Source organism: Apteryx mantelli, chromosome 7, assembly GCF_036417845.1.
Source record: "Apteryx mantelli isolate bAptMan1 chromosome 7, bAptMan1.hap1, whole genome shotgun sequence".
Lineage (NCBI taxonomy): Eukaryota > Metazoa > Chordata > Aves > Apterygiformes > Apterygidae > Apteryx > Apteryx mantelli.
Genome location: NC_089984.1, coordinates 15,204,809 through 15,225,617, shown reverse-complemented (window position 1 = coordinate 15,225,617; position 20,809 = coordinate 15,204,809).

The following is a 20,809-nucleotide window of genomic DNA, read 5'->3' as shown; positions in this document are numbered from 1 at the left end:
CCTTAGTGTGCTGAAATCTTTCCCTGACATGGGGCTGAACACAACAAGTGAATCTTTATATAAATGTATGGTTTGCTGTTATGCTAGTTCTCGCAGTTGCTCACAATGGCATGTAGACATTTTGCCATACAGCCTGGGCCTTCTGTGAATGAAATACTTTTTACCTTTGGGAGATATTGTAAAACTTAATTATTTGGCAATTATAAAGTGCTTTAGGTTCTTCAGATGAAATGTACTATATAAGTGTAAATTAGTATTATTGATGAGCTTAAACTGCCAAGTTTGAATGCAAATGAGAACTTTTCAAGATAATAAATACCCATTATTCATCATGAAGGATGACAGATAAATTAAATAGCTTTCATAGGAGATAGCAAAAGTATGGAGTTTAGCTGTGAGTTGAATCAAGCACAATGCTCAAATCAGCCCAAGTCTATTGTTACCACGACACAGATGGGGACTAAAAAATTAAGAAGAAAAGACTATGATGGGACTGAGAACAGCAAAGGTATCTAAGTCAAGGTGCATCATGCCTCTGTTGTGTCCTTCTGTTCCTGGTCGTCTTAGAGATACTTCAGCGAGTATGTATAAGGGAGAAACTGTAAAGCATTATAGCCTTCATCGGTGGAAGTATGCATCATAAGTGCAAGTGGTGAACAGGGAAGATGTTTAAATAGCTTAGAACCTTTTTCTAAAGGTCAGTGAATCTGCTCTTATTGAACGGGTGGTTTCGTTGGACTGCCAAACACAAAACCCTCATGCTTGTGGTTGATCAGTGGGTTGTGGCCTTTCATAAGAAGTGAGTAATTTTCAGTATCTGCACACAGTAAGTGTATCAGCTCTGTCTCATTTTTACAGGATTGTTATGACTGCAGATGTTCCTTCTTGAGTCTGAAAGCCATTTGAAGGCAGTTTGGCTGCTTGTAAGACTATATACAGCTTTACCTTGCAAATTTCCAGTCTTGCAAAGCAAATGCACGTTAGCAGCACTTTCATATGTTCATTTCTTTTGTTTCAACTCCCTTTTTATTATTATATCTGCTTAATAAAGCCAGTATGCGAAACATTTGTTTTTAAACAGACTACTGATCTTTAGTTATAAGGAAAAGAAAAAAAAAAATCCATCCAGTCATTTAGTTCATGTCTATTTGCATTTATCAGTTGGTTTTCATTTAGTTTCTCTTGCCGATTTAGTAGTTTCTTAAGAATGATCTGCTTAGACTGTTCAATTAAACAGTCTATATTATTTATCATATTTTAGAACCCTGTGCAGTACAGAAACGGTTGCTTTCCCAAAGAGCTTGTAATCTAGGTATATGCAAGAACTGACAAGAGATTAAAAAAAGATAAATGTGAGGGAAGGAAGAAAAGATCGACATAAAAAGAGCATGGCTTTCCACAGGAGGGGAGCAGATTTGTTGTCTGCCTTAGCCTTGCAGCTAGTCTGCAGGCACTACAACAGGAGTGAATGAACCAATCGGCAGTAAAATACATGTAGAGAAGGCAAATCTGTGCAGGTTATAAATTACACATATATCGTTTGGGTGGAATTCAGCTGAATAAATAAGACAACAAAGGTGTATGCACATCTGAGGAAGTCACTCTAGGCAGCCCGAGTAATCAGAGATGCAGTTCCTGTGATCAGAAGTTGATATCTGTTTTTAGATGAGTTAGGACTGCAACCGTGGCACCTTTATATTGGCTAGGTCTAAGGGAGCCTGTGATGACTAACTTGCATACAGGTACCAACACAGTAGACACCAAAAGTTATATGAGAAGAATAGCCTTCTTATTTTCCAAACAAGGTTTTATGCTGAAGCTGGCACTTACTGGCATTCATACATCACCAGAACAGTAGGTAAGTGCTTACCTGGTCCATGCATGTTCCTCTAATAAGCATCTCTCATTGGCAGCGTGGTGATTACCTGAGATACAGAACAGAAAACTGCTACTCCTTCCCTCCTTTGGGTCTCAAAACTATGATAACTGAATGTGAGGCAAATCACCCACGTGCGCAATGCTCCTAACACAGTAATCTACATTTCTTGCCATAATTTGGAAGCACTGAAGTCCAAATTTAAAAAGAATAAAATTTTTGCTAGAAAAATTGCAGTTCATATAGCTTTGACATAGTAAAATCTGACAGACCATTTCCCCTATTTATAAAAAGGGGCAGTTCAAATTCTTTAGCTTGTTCTTACAAGAAATAGCTTTAAAATACATTTTGTCTTATTTTCTTTCTTCTCTTCTAACTTTCATGTTTTGGGCTCCTTGTATAATATAATTACACTGTGTGTCTCTATAGGAATTTATATCTTTTGGCACTAAGCCTTTGTTTTGACAGCATCAGGAGTATTAAAAACAAAACTAAAAAGAGCCAGGACTCCTAGAAAACCAGTTTGAACAGAACAAAGTCTCTTCTTTAGTCTTATAAAATTTATTCCAAGTAAAAAGCATTTAAAATGCTTCAGTGATGCTGCTGAATTAGACTCCATATTGAGGAGCCAAAATAGAGGAAATTACTTTGGTGGTACTGAAGATGAAAGTATGGAATTATTCTTAACGGAAAAAATTTCTCCCTCATAAGTAAAAACAGAAGGCAAATAAAAAATCTTGTGAATGGAAACATTATGCAGCTATCCTTTAATAACTGTGTCTGTTTATGCAGGACTGTTTGAAGTGTATGAATCATGCAGAAATCAGCTAGCATCCAGCCTGCTTTCCTGTTAGAACCATCTTCCTGAAGTGGTGTGTCTTTCAGCGTGGAAAGATTATCCTTTTCTCAAATACTTCCCCCTCAACCAGCAGCTGCTCTAAGCACATGGCTTTCAGTAGCTTCAGATGGGTGTTTGTTTATGCACCGACAATACATGAGGCAGATTTTGCCCTGAGTAAGAATTTTTCTCATCCCTGGAGTGGAGTGAACATACAAGATAGCACTATGGTTCTCCATTCCCAGGTGCCAAATCTGGGAATAGTTTACATTTTTCCTCAACAGTCCTGGTTTCTGACATTGGCAGTAAATGTTCAGTAGATCCCAAGCCAAGATGGAAGGAGCAGGGCTCACAACATATAGCTATCTTATCTCAGCATTTTCCCTTACAATGAGAGGCTGTGGCCGAGTGTTTACTGGGAACTTCTCTTCCTGTGAGGGATCTGTGTATTATGGGATTATTTAAGATACCTGAGTGGTACAAGAGGGTTTTACCTTTCGAGAACCCAATTTTCAGTAGTAACCTGACTTCTGTTTCCCATTACTTAACAAGAAATCTGTTGGCCTTGCTGGAGGAAAACACTGCTCTTCAATGTGTGTAATAATGTTAAAATAGTCCCCGTGAAGAGAAAGTGAAGGTTGTTCTATCACTTTGTGTTGAAATTATTTATGTAATCACATACACAAAATATGTTGTGAGAAATCTAAATTGAGGAGGGAGAAAAAGTATTAATGTGCATATTTAAAATCCTATAGATTTGGTAATGGTTCCTGGTTTTTGCAATTTTTATTAACCTCCATATAAATCTCCTCACTTATGTAAAATCAAAAAAAGGCAATTAAGAAGATAAGAAGTTAACATTGCAAAGAAAACGTGAAGATGACTGCTTTTATGTTTCTAAGCTGAGCACATGACAGAATTTATAGGTCGCACTTTACCTATTAAGTGACAATACAAGTTTTTTCACATGTGAATGTTTATAGTTGCTTTGGAAAACTGAACCGATCTTTTAGAGTATCTTAGTTTTGTTTTTCGTTATCATGTTGTTGCTAGTGACATTCATTTGTCCTATTGCAAAAAGGCCTTGCACACTTTCTGTTTCAAGATAAAGAATTCTGTCAGTCTCACAGAACATGAACACAAACAAGACTTGCACAGATCTCTGTTCATTTCTGTTCTCTGTTATCATTTTCACATATATATATATATACAGAAACACAGTAGTAAAGGTACATATATTTGAAACTAATTTCTAATTATATGTATGCTGTCATGCTCAGTATGTACATGTGTCTGTCTCTTCAATCCCAAGTAAGTTTTTTATTTGTAGAAGGGTGTCCCAGTCCAGCTAATACCAACAGGACTCAGATATGCTGAAACTTTGGGTGAAGGGCAAGGACATGATCACAGCCTCCACGAAAACAATTGCACCTTGTTAGATTCCTCGTATTTGCCATACAAGGACTCTTGGTCAATGCCTTAACTAAGAGTTTTCAGTCAAGGTTTTTTCTTTCTTAGATATCAGAAGATTCAACCATCAGTAGGAACCTAGGCTTTATTTGATCCTCTTTTACTCTTGCATAGTGTCTATTTTTATTCTTTTAAATAAGGTGCTGTTGACCTGAGAAGACTATAGAATATTGTTCTCCTGTATCTCTACAACCCTTTTTACTCTCTGCACTCTCTCTGCTAAAGTTCACATTCAAGGTCCAATTACTTATATCTGCTGCAGGCTCCTGTCTTTGTCCTTCACTCTCCCCACTCTCTTCAGTATATCCAAATTGCTAATGTATGCTTTCAGATACATTAGTCTTTAGTTGAGAAGAACAGCTCGTTGTTGTTGTTGTTCTGCATTTCCCCTTCAGCCTCCATCTTGACTTTCATTTTCCCTCACTGCCATTCTGCAAGCAGTATAAATGTTAACAGCAGTATTGAAGGTGATCTGGCTATGACCCATTTTAAGTTAAGGGGAAAGTGTATGTGTGGGAAATTGATGTCAGCCAGCTGCCAAACCAAGACTGAAGGATGCTGTGAGAGGGGGTGGTATAAGATTGGAAGCAGACAAGAGCTTAGGTGAATTGCCAGGGCCTACAAAGACAGTGTTGAACAAGTAAAACATTTCTGAAAGACTGAAGTGTACATCTAAGCCCTTTGGCAAAAGGCATTCCACTTCCGTAATTATTAAGCAGATGGCTTTATTTGGCCATGTGCAAAACATTCATCTTTCCTGATAGACCCTTTACAGACTTGAATTGTGTCCCCAAATATACTTTCCTCTTCTTATTTTGGTCACAGTCTCAGTACAGTAAGCAGAGAGATTTCAAATAGCACGTGACGTTCTTGCCTCTCTTTTCTGTCTGCTGATTTCTTTTTTTTCCCCAATTTTTAAATCACATTTCACATGCAGAAAACAGAAGAAGTAGAAAAGCGGGAAATTTGATGAAACATATTTGTTTTTTGTTTAGCTGAAGAAATGTGGCCAGCAGTTTCATTCAAAGGCCACTCAGTTACGAATTCAGAAGGTGCTCGTTGTCGCAGGGCAAGTGCTAATGAGCTCATCTGGTATTCATGAGAATGTCAATGCCTTTCTATTGGTACAAGTTTCATTAAAATTCAGATGCACACCTAGAACATTCAAGAATTATATTAAATACTGAAAGCAGCCGACTCTTCATAAGTTAATTAGTAATACACTTTTTGAAGATAGATTCTTGTCTGCTGTAAATCATTAACAGTCAGTGAAGTTATACTGAAGATCTGGCCAATTGCTTATATTAAGGTCTTGGCACATGCTGTAAAACTTAGCTTCCATTACATATGGAATTAATTACTACTCAAAGGAAAAAAAAGGGACATATGGTAGATGGGCAGTTGATATGTTTGTGGCTGCTGGAGGTTGGAGTTCATTAGAAACCTGAAACAGATCTTGAGTTGCCACTCCATGGTCGTTCTTGGTAATGAGTTTCCGTGAAAGTAGTGACTCTGAGATGACTTTGTGAATAGTTTTGACATCATAACAAACCACTCTGAGCACTACAGGCATTTACAACAGCTTCAGATAGAAGGGAGCTGTGATTACCTAACAGAGGCACATATTCACAAAAAAAGTGTTTCTGGCCAGACCACTTTTAAGGCCATTTACTGAATACATTCTACAGATAAACATTTTTCATTTTCCTAGATTTCTCTGTCATTTCTCTCTCATTTCTATGGCACTATCTGTTCATACAGGAGTATTAATTAATATTTACTATTTTCCAATTTTCCATTCAAGACTACTACTTTCTGTCTGATATACTAATGCAACACTCCTCTAACTTTTTTTTTAACTAAAGATGACCAGATCCTTACTTGTTAATCAGAAGAACTCCATTGATTTCCATTAAATTATGTTAATATGTATCAGTTGAAGATTTGGCTGTGAGTCTTATTTCAAGACTGTATTTCATACTAGCATGCAAAATATTTTTTAGCTCCCATAATTTTGTTGAAGAGTTCTCTGCTATTGATATAAATTACAAAGATTTTTTGCATGTGTGCAACAGACTGCTAGAACTGTATAGTAGTTTCTTTCCCTTTAATTACCTCTTTTTGTCTGCAGCATCCAGTTAATTCTGCTGCATCAGTAATTTCTGATTAAAATTTCTAGAGAGAACAAGGGGCCATTTAACCTGGAATATTCCACAGAAACCAGGGATTCAACACCAAAACTGTTTTGTCAGAAATTTATCTTGAGGATTCTGGTCTTCCCTCACTGTTTTTTCCATACTGTTCTTTACAAATTCAGACTGTTCACTGTTGACAGACGTTTTGAAGGCATGTGTCTTTGACTAATGAACTTTAAATTCTGGAAAGTGTTCAGGGCTTGATTAGTCATTCAGAATTAACACAAATGTGTTAATGTGTTCACAATGTGAACCTTTCGTGTCCTAATAGAAATTTCTTGCAACTGGAAGTCTTGGGCTTTCGCATAACTTATGGGACCTAAAATAAGGAACCAGCTTGGAATATTTTCTCATTTCCATGAAGGATTTACTGTTTGTGCATATTTTCTCTTAATATTTTTCCTGCTATCCAGCTTTCTATTTCTAGTGAAAAATCTGTATAGTGCCTAAGATATTTGATATCATACCTCCAGTTATCCATGTGTTCTGTTTTCTCTGCATTTACTACAAAAATATTTCACAATATGGTAATTATTTGTGTCATTTTGTTTAATTTTTGACAAAATCTCAGCTGTATCCTTAGTTCATGAAACCATAGCTGAAGCCCATATGGGATCCTATCTCCTCTCTACTGAGCTTTTTAGAATAGCTTTGGATTAAGAGACAGTCCTGGCTTTCTGACTAGTTCTGTGTAAAACAGACCCTCTTTGAAAACAAATGTATCCACCTTGTATTAGTTCATGGTAATAGCTTAATAAGAGATCCAAAAGCCATAACATTTACTGTGAGTGATGTACTTATCTTGTGGTTGAACCAGAGATAAGTCTGCTATCAATTAGGAAGCTAAGCCATGCATTTTAATTTTGCTTCATTTTTTTTTACATACACTCAGTTGGTGAAGGCAGACGTACATTCTTCTGAGCTGGCAAGAAAGTTAAAGATTTCTTTAAATCATACACAGATGAATAATAAGGAACTGACCAGACATCAAAGGGAGCAGGTGTCCAATTCTAGTACAAAATCTCTTAGACTCCTTCGAAATCACACAAATGAGTCTTGGTATTTTTGTTTTCTTTTGTTTTTCTTGCCATCATTGGTAAAGGAGGATTCCTTCTTTACGCCATGGAAAAGCCTAAAGCCTTTTCTGAAATCTGAAAGCTGACAGTGCATGTAGGAATCTGCCTATCTACCTATTTGTCCATCGCTGATTAATCCAGGTTAAACATTAATGATCTGTTGTTAAAGTAAACTTACTTTCTGTAAGATAGGTCTCAGAGGACCCATTCCGTTTCTCAGAAATGACTCCTCCTTAACTGCAGCAGGTTGGTTGCTTTGAAGGAACTGTTTTACCTTGTGATAGAATCTGGATTGTAACTTAGTTTGTCTCTGCGTAGTGGTGTGCTCAGCCTTACTTAAATGTTATCTGTTGGCACATCTTTCAACAGATATGTTCAAAAAACCTTTTATACAAAATCACAGCATAATTCAGGGTGGAGGTCTCTAATCTAAGCTTTCACTCAAAGCAGGGGTAGGTATGAGATCAGACCAGATTACTCAGGGCTTTCTCTACTCTGGTCTTGAAATATCCTGCTAAAAGAATCCTTTTGAACTTAACTTTCTAGAAATCTCCTGATATAGCAAGTAACTGTGTTTTTAAGCCAAGACTTTCAAGGCCACTGAAGGAATTTGGATGCCTCTGTGGGCATCTGTGAATTCTATAATTCTTTACAGCACAATATCCAATTATTGAGTCCCAAGGTTTCTATATGTATATATATTACAGTTCTCTAAAAATACATAATTTTAAGTAAGAACTATTTAATAATTTATAACAAAAAAACGACATTTTCTGTGTGAGAATTTTTGTATTTATAAAAATGCTTTTCCTGCAGTTTTGTCCCTATTTTCTCTTACTTTTGACTGTCTTGTCCCACCATAAGATAGCATAACTCTTGAGGGCTCTCAAAATATTGCTGATATGTTGACAGGAATGTCTCTTTAAAATATCTTTTACATCCTGGATATGTTAAGAGAATGCATGTTGAAATGAGTAATCATTTTATTTTGCCATTTCATTATTACATATGTAATATACAGGGGTACATATAACAAAGTATCCCCCCCTATAGATGATCTCATTATGGTCTCCACATCTCCAAGGGTGGTTTGTATAATCATATCGGGGTGCAATGTAAAAAGTGATTAACTGTGGAATTTTATTGGATTTCTATAAACTTGGTACAGCAGGAGCAAATGCGGTCTGGTTTAGTAAGCCAATAAATATTTTGAATGACCTCTTCTTGTATCTTACAATGTCATATGACATTAAAATACACTACAAGGGGTAGGGCCAAAAAACAACAGGATAAAATAGGAACCGTAGATGCTTCTTAGATTTTATATTGAATGTAATATTTCTAGAAATGTGTTTGATGTATTACGTTGAATACAAATGGATTGTTTAGGTGATCTAATTTCACTGTATGAGCTTACAGATTTTGTGCTATTCCAATCATAATAGAAATACATTCTGTCTGTAAACTGGGCCTGTGGAGCTATGGATAGCTGTATGATGCTGATGAGGGGCTATCAGTTGCATGAACAGACATTTAATATCCTTTTTAGTTGTGTGCATGGTTTCCTTTCCACCTCTGCTTTGGGATACGTATGTCACATTTGTACCTTGATTGTAAAGATGATAAGCGCTGGAGTTCTAGCTTCATCTGGTTGTGTACCTCTTGTGTTTTCAGCTCTGTGCAATTCTTTAAGCCTGATTTTCTTGTGATCAAAACAGAAAGAAGTTTTGAAAGTGAACGCTAAACATTGAAATGCTATAGATTTCACTGCAAGTACTGCAGATACAAAGATGTTGTCTTGTGAAGTGATGCTTCATTACTGGGGATGTAGATTCCTTAGTGATGTGATATTTTTGCTTCTGTGCCACTGGGAAGAATGCTCTAAAGCAAACAACTTCAAATGAGAAGAGAGATTATTTTTTATGCATTGGACTTTTCTTAATTTTCTATATCCTCCATTACATAAGGGTAACACTGTAACTGTTAGCCTTAGTCTACAAGAATTACTAAGAAAATGATGTATTTTGTTTGAAAGACATTTGATGGCTGCATAAAACATTTATAAAGGACTCTTTTATAGTGAACTCTTTGCAATTTTTGCATATTTTTTTCTTGTAACCAGCAATATAGTTCATGTTCCCAAGGTTTTCCTATACTTAGGGTTAAAATGACTCCAACTGAGATCTGTAGAACTAGTAGCCTCTTGTTCTACAAATGTTTTTTGCATTCTCAAAGATATACATCTTCTAGGGCAGAAGAGGAATGAGAACTTTTGAGTATCCTGAATTGGAGGAGTGGGAGACCCGAATTGGTGGAGACCCGGAGGGAAGGATGGTGAGAGTAGGCAATGGTTTTGCTGGATGCTGGATGTCCAGGTGAAATTATGAACATCTTTATGAAGCTGGTGATGGGGATATTGTCACAGCTTAACAACTTGAGCCAACTTCAAGGTCCTTTTCTGTCTGATTTGGCTAAGAACTTCTTCCTAAGTCTCTCGCATAGGAATCAGTTTCTCTCAGATTTTTCATGTTAGAGGTGCTCCACTTAATTTGTTGTTAATTCAACCAACATTTTAATGTGATTACAAAAAGGCCGCTAAGATTTTTTGATCAGCTCTAATAGTAACAATGACTCTGATAGTCCTTTCTGCCACTGTTTTCACCCATAGTCAAGGGCACTCAGACTGTGAATATTACTATTATGTACTGTATTGCATTACATTAAAGATGCACTTAATAGAGCTTTGAAAATATTTTTAACACAGACGCTACTAGTCTGCACATGCAGATTTCATAGTGTTAGAACTGCCAGCCATCCTGGGTTTGCAATTGCAAACACTTCTGATAAACCTACTATTTTTTCCCCAAACCCTTTCATTTAATCCATTTTCATTTAGTTCCATTTACTGAGTATAATTGCTGTGTTTCATTCAATATAATTCCCGTGGTTACAACTGCATGGATAAATTCTTCCTAGATTTTTCCTGGATTCTGGTCCTGTAGTGTCTCTGAGAGTTTTAGCCATGCACACATGCTCTCTACATAATCCATTCTAGAATTCAGAATTGCTGAAAACAAAATCATTGCTGATGTATGGCCTAGTTTAGTTTCATTTTCAGTCCTCTGCCATTTTATAGTTTACTGGCTTACTGTAAATCCCTTGAAAATTGCTGTATAATATTTTACCAGCTGCTATACTCTATCAAATACACAGAAACTTCCTGAATTTTTTTCTTTGCATTAGTTTATAGTGTTAACCTGTGCAAATATACAGCTCACCTTTCCTTCTTTTGCTTCCTTAATGAGTTGGAAAATCACACTTTTATGGGGAGCTACAGAAGCATGAAATTTAGCTTTTCTGAACTCATATGCATAGCACTGATGTAATAAAAGTATAGCATGTATTTGCTTGGACATGCAATTTTGTATATATAGCAAAGAATGGAAAATTATTCTATTATCTTCCCTGTTTGATTAATTATATATACAGAGTTTCTGCATGGATTTATACAGATCTAGACTGTGACTCTGACTGCCTAATATACATTTCAGGGATCAGCAGTTTGCTTGGAAAATGGTCTGTGTCCTTATGAAATGAATCTTTTAAAATCAAATTTCCAAGATACTTGAGAAGTGTAGATGGTTTGTGAATTCTTCAAAATGATGGTTTGTGAATTCTTCAAAGTGATGGTGGAAAGAAAGAGTCACTATGGCATTGGTATGGCATTGGGTGCATCTCTTCTCGGTGCTTTCTTAGAATAGGCTGTCTCATGTTGGGTACTGTTAGCAACTGGAATTATTTGCGTGAGACAGAGTGATGATTTTACCAGTATGGGATTTCATTAATTTTGGATCTCTCTATCCATATATTAAACCGTAAGGTAAAACTGCAGCCTAAAATAGAATTCCTAACAAAATTCTGTTTCCTGAAAATATGTAAAATAAGGTTTGATACTGAGAAACTGGTCTTTATTTTAACTTGGGAAGGAGCGAAGTGAACAGACTTTGCCCTCCATGAGCAGTTTTGTCATCTCCACACACTCCTGTCTATGAACCAGTGTTGTGCTTGACCTCAAACTGTCTTTGTAAGAGAGATGCACTTTCCATCGTAGTCCAAACATTCAAACCTTTGATTTTATGGCTCTAATAGGATAACAGGCTATGCATATACACACTATCAGGGTTAAGCCTGCAGCAAACCAGAAGGCGTCTCATTGCCTTCGTTTAAAATAAAGCTAAGACTTCTTCACAAAAAATAGTTTGTTATAATCACTGCCAGGATCATTTGCTTACACTAGACAATTATCAGGAGAAATTCTTTCAAGTAGCTACCATTTGTCAACAAAATGCGTCATGTCATAAATTTGCAATTGTTTTGTTGAAGAAGGGCATTTTGTCCTGTCCTTTACTGTTGGTGGTTAATGAAAACGATTCAGCTGACACTTTATTGCCTATGTAGACAGGTAACTTCAACTCATATTGTCGAATGATTGTGATGTGGCATAGATTGGCAGAATTTGAGGAATTTTATTGCAGAGGAGAAAGCATCATTTTTCTGTATTTTTATTTCAGCATTTATTATTAATTTATTAATAATACTATTACTATTTCATAGGACTGTTCAGAGATCTAATAGTGCCCTCACCAGAGACTTCAATGCATATATTACAGAGGTTATTTTAAATAAGTCTGAAATGTGATCAGTAATTCAAACCGATATAAACTTAATAATGGTTTCTAACCTATGAACATTCTTATTAATAAAAAGGATGTGAGGGCGGGATTAAGTTTAATTTTAAATGCTATTAAAAAGCTCAGGACTCCAAGCCAGAGGTATTGCATAAGGAAGGGAACACAGTATGGTAAAATCAAGCAGATCTAAACAACTTCTGGTATTTACTTTATTACATTCTTAGCATTACATCTAAGATTGATTCTAGGGGTTTTATTGTGTGAATAAAAAATTAGATTTCACACGTATTATTTGCCATGATGACTATAAAACAACTCCTTTAATATTAGCTGTGAGGTAACAGTGGACAGCAGAGGACTTCAGTGTGTCAAATAAACTAATATTAGCATTCAGACATTTGTAGTTAGCAGTTTTCAGTGTCTGTTGGTTTAAATTCTTGTTTTGTTGGTATTTGTGGACTTGTTTGTTTGTTTCTTTACTTCTTCTAATCAGCGTAGACCTCATACTAGAAACACCCATGATATCATTTATATTTAGTAGAAATTAGTATTTGCCAGAAGGTTCAGGGTGGGGATTCCATACACATCCAGCTGAAACGTTGAACAATTTTTTTTCTACTGAGTTTACATCTGTTTGAGGGTTCTTTCCTGGAAAACATATACCAAGTGAATTAATTGTTAGAAAAACCCAGAAGGCTCATTACATCTCAAAGGAAAACACCAAATATTCTGAAAAGAAATCCTAGTTCTAGGAACTAAATCTTGCCGAAAAAGGAAATCAAGGCATTCCCCGTAACCATAGAGTTTAATGAGCATAGCTCGTATTTCAAATAGCAATTAATGCTTGTAAATGGGAGACATAATCATGAATCATACCGCTGAATAATTTTGATTAATGAATAAGTTTTTAAGAAATCTCGATCTATTTAAGAATAAATTCTGAACACTAGGGGAGATAAAATTCAGGGATGGTACCTATCTTTTACTATATTGTGTATAGGTGTTAATGATCATATAGAACAGTAGAATATGTGGAATTAACTCATTTTGTTGTTCATTAAAAGAAGTGCAAATCAGCTGTAGATTGTTAATTTATAACCTAAGCAGGCATCTGGGAAATAGTGATTATTGTTCTGATGAGGAATGGTAAATTATTTTTGTTATACTATTTCCCTGGCCCTCAGCTATACTCATCCGCTTTCCATGTCGTTTCATCTCGGGGCAAATTTGTGACCTGCGTGGACTCTGAAGGAGGTGCCCTGCTTTTCCTCCAGCCCATCACCCTGTTGCTTCCAGTCCTTGCATAAGCTGTCCTAGGCTGTATTGTGAGTAGGATGAACCTGCTGATCAAACTGAACCATAACCAAGAAAAGGAAAAAAAAAGTAGCTTCAGCACATCACAAAAGTGTGACCATAATTAGGCCTGGCTGAAAAAAATGGTAAGCTTTTTAGCTCTTCAGATGCCAGGCATTAAAGCCTTATTCTCCAGTCGACTTCAGCAAATCCAAGCTGTTGCACCTTTCTTTTTTCACTCTTCCTTCAGACCAACTTTTTCATAAATCCACAAAGCATTTTAATTCACTGCAGTTCCCTTAGAGAATGCATCTGATGGGAGGTCACTATCAAACAGTAACTATCACTGCGCTTACAAATTTGTTGTCTCCTCTGTCTCCTCTGCAAAACATTGGTTTTGTCAGTTTGAAGGTTATACATCCGCTGTATTCAAGAAGTGCAATTGTAGCATTAGAAGGCTTGCTCATCTGGGACTTACACTTGTAGTTATACCAAGTGTCAATATTGATGAAGGTCGGGGATCGCTGCTTCAGGTCAGGCTGTAAAAGTGTGTCTGTCAATCTGTGTACTGCAAAAACCAACAACCTGTTTCCCTGTGGTGAATAATCCCCTTGATTAGATTTTGTAACAGCTGGAAGTGAGCTACAGGGAAATGACAGCATTTTCAAGTCTTATTCTTTTGAAGATTTTTTTTAATGTAACTGTTATTCATGTCAATTTTTTGATAAGTTCATATAAATAACAAAATGTAAAATACAGCTCTCTAATAGATTCCTGGCATGTGACAGCAGGGAATAATGACCCTTGATATGACGGATTTGCCCTTCCACTAGCAGTGCTGCATGATTAGAAAGACAGTAATTTCACTTTCATTTCAGCCAGTATCACTTAGGCTTGGAATTGTCTGTTGTAGCCCTTCTTTTTCTGGTGAAGATAAGTGCCCAAGAGACTTGAACAACAGAGCTGTTTTTCCTCTATTAGGAAGGTCAGCAGAGAACAGTCATGAGATATACATGTGGTGGCCCTGGAGCATGGGTTGTTTTGGGAGATTACCTGCCCTCAGAGTCAAAAGAATTTCAAGGTATATACGCCGTTACGAGCTGCAGAAGTCCATTTCTGTGATCATAGAGATTATTCTTTGAGTGTCAGAAGAGCACTAGTTGGTGCAATAGAACAAAACCTTTCTAAATTAGAATTGCTGAGAATCGCAGTGTGTGCCTCAAAATTGCAAGCTATTTCGCATCCGTACTGGGAATGTCAATTAGCAGGCGACCGGTGAAAGCAGCTCCACATTGGCTATTTTTGCAGGAGGTTTTCAGTTGAAAACAAGCACTGAGTAATTCCAGCCTAGTGGTTAAGATAACAATAATGTGCAAAAAGGTTTGGTTCTTTTGACCAGGATTGTGTTTCCCCACTTGATTTACATCTCAGCTAAGGATTAGACACCTTCATACTAGGTATTACTGTGCCCATAAGTAGCACTATATAAGCAGAATAACTAGTGATAATCACTGTAAAGCCATTCTTCAGAAAGGGGATTCCCAGTCAGCTACCCTGACATCTGTCCCATGGGTCAGGTGAATAGTTGCTGCCATATGAGGGTATTTACTGTGTTTGTATTTTAAAAGTGAACTGGAAAGGATATATTAGAATACTTAGTTTACCTCACAAGATGAAATGTGGGTTTTTTTTTAATTCATTCAAATACATATTTTGAAAATCAGAGTGCCAGTTAAAATAGGAGACTGTGACCTTGAAACCAACACAAGCCAGGAAGAAGTCCAGGTGGTAGTAATTTAATTCATTTATATTCAGTACATCAGGAAAGCAAACCATGTGGGATGTTCTATGTGGTTGTCATTCTCTGTGCATTTTTGTTAAGTTGATAAAAATCCCTGTAATTCTATTTATTTCAGTAGTACTTATTTGTATCTGTACAAAACCATTCTGAAGAAAACCAGACTAAAAGGATCTGAGATTTCATCCTTAAGCTAAACGTTTTTGCAAATACGAATGAGTGTCTGAAAGTTATATATATATATATATACATATACATACATATATATGTGTATATATGTATCTCACTTGTCTGCTTTAGTAAGTCTTCAGCGTTCAAATTAAACATATTTGTAAAGCAGGACATCATTTTTTTGAATATCATATCTGAGTATTCATTCTCTCTAGCTTTAGGGCTAGCCTTGGGCACACGTGGTATCTTCTATCTGCTAACCATTTAGATGTAGCATCATATAGCACAGAAATATTGTTAAGTCATTGAAAAGTGATAGATCTGGAACTTGTATCTGTCTCTACCAAAGAAGAAAATCTAAAGGAGTGCAAATATGGGTGAAGGATCAAAGATTCAAGCAAATTATCAATATTTAGAGAATGCATGCAAATAAGAAAGTGTCTATGTAATGCATAAAAAGACTATGGAAATTATTGACATTTAGTGAAAGCTATGTGTTTAGATCTCTTCAGCGCTACTGAAAATTCAAGACCGAAAAATTCAGTGGATTCTTTATCACTAACATGTTAATCTGGAGTAATGGCCACCTGGCCAGTAACAGAAGTGCGGAAGGACTTAGATTCTAAATTAAAAATCAAGATGTTTTGTGCCCCTCTTAATGAGATTGTACGGAAACCACCGAACACAGTGAAAGAGGGAAATTGGAACTAATCTGAGAGAACATTATTTGGAAAGATCCTTTTTGTAAATACTGATTTCTGGGGTTTAGGTTTGTTTTTTTTTTTTTAATTCATATATCTATTTTTCATCTGTCATCTTGATTCCTCCTTTCTGCCACCTGTCTTTTATCAGTTTATTTTCCTTCCCTCTGGCTCTTCTTTGCACTGCTTTGTCCTTCTCTTGTATCTGTCTTTTATCCTTTCCTTTTTCTTCCTTGAGGCTCTGCTCTTCAATCCCTTCTCTCTTCTGTATCTTTTTCAAACCTCTCTCTTTCCCCCTATTTTTACTCAGAACCTATTTTCTAGCCAGAACATATTCTTATCTTAATTATACCACCTATATCCCTTCCATTAAATATGGACCTGTAGGGTAACTTCAAAAGTAAAAAATATATATATATAATTAAAGGTGGAGTCAAACCACTACATTTTGGAAACAGAGAAAAATACCCAGTTTGGTTTTTGTGTATTTAAATTTGGGTAACTGCTACATATTCCTGAGAACTGCAGTGTCCCACAAGCACCTGTGCTGAGAGTGCGTGGACAGTGATGCAAAGCTTTGTGTTCCCGTTATCGCTGCGTGCTGGCCAGAGTGCCACAGGTGAGCTGAGCGGGAAGCAGGCACAGCACCATGCAGCTGAGGCTTCAAGAGCATTAGCGCTAATTCTGTGTGCTTTCAGATCTCTAAATAGTACAGATATGACCTAGATAACTCCCGGCACACGATCTCATTTTTGTGGAAACACCCAGGACAGCTTATGCAGACTGTACTTTAGCTGAAGGAAAACCAAGTAATGCACTTGAAATTTTCTGACTAGCAAAACAGGACCTGGCTCAACTTCTATCTGTCAAAGCAAAAAACCACAAACAAACAAACAAAAAACTGCAACCCCCCAAAACTACTCCCCCCAAAGCAATCAAATGAGTTTCCAGCAGATCAGCACTTACTATTCGGTGACTGTATCGTTTTCAGTCTGGTGCTAGGATTCTGTAAGTCAGATTTGCTATAGCGTCAAGTTTTATGTCAGCAGATAGCATTAAAATAATCTGTTTTTCAAATACAAGTGATAATACTGTACTAAGTGTGTCATCTAGTCTAGCTCTAATACTTGATAGGGATGAACATGAAGAAAAAAATTGTATCAAAATTAGTATAGTATGTAAAACAGGGAAAGGCAGCACTGACTTCTAATTTTAACAGAAGAATGTGGGGATAAAGGGGGTCAATACATGATCATTTTGTTTCTGCTTTTGTTTTTTTTTTAATTAATTAGAGGCCAGTAGAGGAGCTCCTTTTAATGAGGCAGTCATTAATAGAACAAGAACTGCATGCTGACACATGAAGTGGCCACTGAATGACATGGCTGCTACGAAAAGGGAAGCAGAAGAGTTGTGAACTGAGCAGTTGGGAAAAAGCTCATAAAAGGAAGGAAAACAGAGAAACAATGAAGGATAATGATGTTAAAATACTCAAGGTTACTCTTAAGTTTTATAATTAATGATGATTTAATTTTTTTACTAATTAGAGTATGTGGTCTATTGAACTGAGAGAGATTCATATTGAGAAAATAAGTGTGAAATGCAGAAGGATGTATGGATGATAACGGGAAGAGCAGGCGTTATACTTCCTGGTTCAGCACGTCAGCACATGTGAACTAGCAGATCAGTGAGGTCCACCAGGGGAAGGCTTCTGTTAAATACTTGAGGATGAAAAATACAAATATTTCAGTGTACTGACTGAATGAAAACAAGTGGGGAAAGGATACTTCTGTGTACTAGAAAAGCTTAATTTGACCACAAAGGAAATACTTTGTTTTTATTACAGATATATGGCTTTTAAAAGGAAACTTGAAAATATATTTCTCATCATTTTGAAATTTCTCATAGGTTTATTTTTCTTTTACTTTTTTACAAAGAGCTGTCCAACATACTTCATTAGAATGATGTATACCCTTTTCAATATATGAATATATGGATCATGAAATGTGGCTTGAGACACAGACCACATTCTGCTGTTATCGTCTATTCTTCACTCCTTTTAGGAATTCCTCTACTTTGGTAAATCTTCTAGGTTTTCACCCTATTTTTTCTATGTACAGTCTGCTGGAGAGATCCTTTCAGTTTTCTCCCTTTATGTTTTTTCCCCTGTGGCATAACTGATGTGGCAGATGCTTTGGCTTAATTCTTCATGTAGGTTCAAGATATTTTCTTCTCCTTTTCTGAGTAAGCTTGGAGATTAAAAAAAAAAACAAAAAAAATCAGTTTGACAAATCTTGGCATTTGTTGGCATTTGTTTTACTTCTAATCCACAAAAATCTACTATTTTTTCGTGAGCATTTGCTTTCTGAAAGTGTTTAGAAGTCTGTCTATAATGTTGGTGGATTTCCAGCTCTTATATCCATATGTTAAGATGGGAAGTGACATCTGAGTTGAAGATTTTGAGTTTGATTTTTGATGACCAAATCTTTTTTAAGCTGTTGAATACCAGTGTATGGGGTTTTTTTGTTTGTTTCTGTATAGCCTCATAGGTTTAGTAAAGTCTTTGAATGTACTAAATTCTGCTACCCAGTGCCTTTTCACATGGTAGCCAAGTAGAGCTGTGGGCTATTATTACCACTTGTTTGTGGTTTCAGAATTATAAACAGCTTCTTTTTTGATGCCAGACAAATCTTTTGAGTTTTGCTTCTATGATGGTTGAGCCCTCAGAAGAGCTGTAGTATTAGCAAAATCTGAGTCGAGTGTGTCATCGTGGGCTTGTACAAAACGCCTGCTACATCTTTCCCATTGAAGGCAATGAAAAACAGAAGAGGTGAGAACATGTGCTTTTCTGACACTGATGTTTCTATTAACCATTTTAACTCTGTCTGTGTTTACTTCTGTATTATGTAGATGAAAAATCTTAATTAATTATTTTTACTAGAAAAGCTATATTTCAAGATAGTAAAGTATGTTTGCGCATTTTTCTGTAGTCATAGAATCTGAGGCTTTACTACAGCATCTCTTCACATAGTGTAGAATAGTGCCTGGAAGTGCCGTCCTATCCTGCACAGATAGAGTGAGCTTAAATTGATCTCACTTGATTTTGTTGGTTAAAAAAAGGAGGCCGAAAGAAAAGAAAAAGGTTCCTCGAAGGTCCAAGGTGTTGGCTCTGGGTTTGAAGAAGAGAAAGTCTGAAGTAGTTAGCTAATGAGTCAGCCTGAAGGAATTAGCTGGGATTTGGTGGATTCTGTGCACAGAGAAATAGTTGAGATTTTGCTAAAAGCCCTGCTTGAGGTTCATGGGCGAGCCTTGTGTCACCGCTGGCTCCGCTCCCCGTGCGCCTTTGGCCGGGGTGCCTCACTCAGGCTTGGGACCTCTGAGCATCCCGGGACTGGGGGGTGAGCTGTGCTCGCCAGAAAGTGTTGAGAGACCCTTTCTTGACACTCAGACCATGTGAAGGAGCCTTAATATATCTGTAGATATGTTTACACACACTTTAACCTGGGAAGGAAGTGTTTAATGACTCTTACTACAATTAAAATTAGATTTTGCTGTCAGTTATGTAGACAGCAGGAAGTGAAAACTTTCAACCTGTTACTAATAACATCTCCTGAATGCTGCCAACTTACTTGTTGATTTATTTATTTTTTAATAAGTATATGTCTAAAATCCCATTTAAATGGGATTTTTATTTTAAATTCAGAGCAGTCAAGTACAGGAAAGTTGGCTTTTCTCAGCAAAGCAATTGAGGGCATCACTCTCGTATACCTCAGACTTTTTACCCAAGAGAGTGGAGAAGTCTAACATAAAATTATTAATGCAATGCAGTGTAAATGAAAATCATGTCCAGAGCAAAATGTGCTTAATATGCTAACTCCAAACTGCTTTCCATCCCTTTGGATTTAACAACCGTTTTCAAGTACAGCAACTCAGAATATGCAATTTAGTTCCACTTGACCAACAAAGAAGTACAAGCAGAAAATATTTTAGCAATACATTGTTCAATTAATGTTCAAGTACATTGAGATTCAGCATGAAAATCCTAGATATGTGTATATCAACCCAGTTGTTTTATTGGTACTCTTGTATAAGAGCTCTCTTCATTCAGAAAAACTGTTTTCAACTAAAACAGGATAGACCCATCAATGAATGGGCAAGGAAAACATTAAAAAAAAATTCTCATAGAAAGGTGGAAGGTTATGTCACCAGTCAACTCTTGGATTGGAGTGTAAGAATTGTGCTCCCCCTGCAGTTAGGGTCAATCTAGAAAACCAGTATTTCTAGAAATTACTCACAATCATTTAATAAAATGCTGTAAAATTTGTCAAACTACAGGTTTCCCTGAACAATAGTCTTGGCTTTTTTTAGGCCCTTCATAGGAACATCTAAAAGAGGGATTTTTTTCATAATTTTGGTAATAAGCCTGTGTTCAGAAGTTCATATACAGATTGACTTGGCAAACGCTCTCTACAAAAGTTCTGCTCAACGGAATAAGAGAAGCAATTCCTGTAGTGAAGGCACCTGATCACATGGAAGGAGCAACATGGAGAGAACAAAGTCACGGAAGAGCATTTGTGGGTCACTCATAAGCTGCTATAGGCAACAAGTAATATTTCTTGAGTGTTAGAGCCATTTCCTGTGGCCTGTTTCCTTGGGCAGGGTCCTGAAGAGGTATTCATTATAAGGAAGTTACAGTATGTTTA